The sequence below is a fragment of the Physeter macrocephalus genome, chromosome 3 (assembly GCF_002837175.3).
Source record: "Physeter macrocephalus isolate SW-GA chromosome 3, ASM283717v5, whole genome shotgun sequence".
In the NCBI taxonomy this organism is placed as follows: Eukaryota; Metazoa; Chordata; class Mammalia; order Artiodactyla; family Physeteridae; genus Physeter; species Physeter macrocephalus.
Genome location: NC_041216.1, coordinates 26,295,724 through 26,297,614, shown reverse-complemented (window position 1 = coordinate 26,297,614; position 1,891 = coordinate 26,295,724).

Here is a 1,891-nt window from a genome sequence, read left to right as displayed (position 1 = left end):
GAAGAAATGGACAAATTCTTAGAAACGTATAACCTTCCAAGACTGAACCAGCAAGAAATAGAAAATATGAACAGACGAATCACAAAGAATGAAATTGAAACTGTGATTAAAATCTTCCAACAAACAAAAGTCCAGGACCAGAGGGCTTCACAGGTGAATTCTATCAAACATTTAGAGAAATGTTAACACCCATCCTTCTCAAACTGTTCCAAAAAATTGCAGAGGAAAGAACACTCCCAAACTCATTCTACGAGGCCACCATCACCCTGATACCGAAACCAGACAAAGATGTCACAAAAAAAGAAAATTACTGACCAATATCAGTGATTAATATAGATGCAAAAATCCTCGACAAAATACTAGCAAACAGAATCCAACAACACATTAAAAGGATCATACACCATGATCAAGTGGGATTTATCCCAGGGATGCAAGGATTCTTTAATATACACAAATCAATAAATGTGATACACCATATTAACAAATGGAAGAATAAAAACCATATGATCATCTCAATAGATGCAGAAAAAGCTTTTGACAAAATTCAACCCCCATTTATGATAAACACTCTCCAGAAAGTGGGCATAGAGGCAACCTACCTCAACATAATAAAGGCCATATATGACAAACCCACAGCAAACATAGAAGAAGTAAAACTGTCACTGTTTGCAGATGACATGATACTTTACATAGAGAATCCTAAAGATGCCACCAGAAAACTCCTAGAGCTAATCAATGAATTTGGTAAAGTTGCAGGATTCAAAATTAATGCACAGAAATCTCTTGCATTCCTATACACTAACGAGGAAAAATCTGAAAGAGAAATTACAGAAACACTCCCATGTACCATTGCAACAAAAAGAATAAAATACCTAGGCATAAACCTACCTAGGGCGACAAAAGACCTGTATGCAGAAAACTATAAGACACTGATGAAAGAAATTAAAGATGATACCAACAGATGGAGAGATATATCATGTTCTTGGATTGGAAGAATCTACATTGTGATTATGACTCTACTACCCAAAGCAATCTACAGATTCAGTGCAATCCCCATCAAATTACCAATGGCATTTTTTATGGAACTAGAACAAAACATCTTAAAATTTGTATGGAGACACCAAAGACCCCTAATAGCCAAAGCAGTCTAAAGGCAAAAAACGGAGCTAGAGGAATCATACTCCCTGACTTCAGACTATATGACAAAGCTACAGTAATCAAGACAATATGGTACAGGCACAAAAACAGAAATATAGATCAATGTAACAAGATGGAAAGCCCAGAGATAAACCCACGCACCTATGGTCAACTAATCTAGGACAAAGGAGGCAAGAAATAAAAACAAAAATAAACAAATGAGACCTCATGAAACTTAAAAGCTTTTGTACAGCAAAGGAAGCCATAAACAAAATGAAAAGACAACCCTCAAAATGGGAGAAAATATTTGCAAATGAATCACAGCAAGATCTTTTTTGATCCACCTCCTAGAGTAATGGAAATAAAAACAAAAATAAACAAATGAGACCTCATGAAACTTAAAAGCTTTTGTACAGCAAAGGAAGCCATAAACAAAATGAAAAGACAACCCTCAAAATGGGAGAAAATATTTGCAAATGAATCACAGCAAGATCTTTTTTGACCCACCTCCTAGAGTAATGGAAATAAAAACAAAAATAAACAAATGAGACCTCATGAAACTTAAAAGCTTTTGTACAGCAAAGGAAGCCATAAACAAAATGAAAAGACAACCCTCAAAATGGGAGAAAATATTTGCAAATGAATCAACGGACAAAGGATTAATCTCCAAAATATATAAACAGCTCATGCAGCTCAATATTTAAAGAACAAACAACCCAATCCAAAAATGGGCAGAAGACCTAAATAGACATTT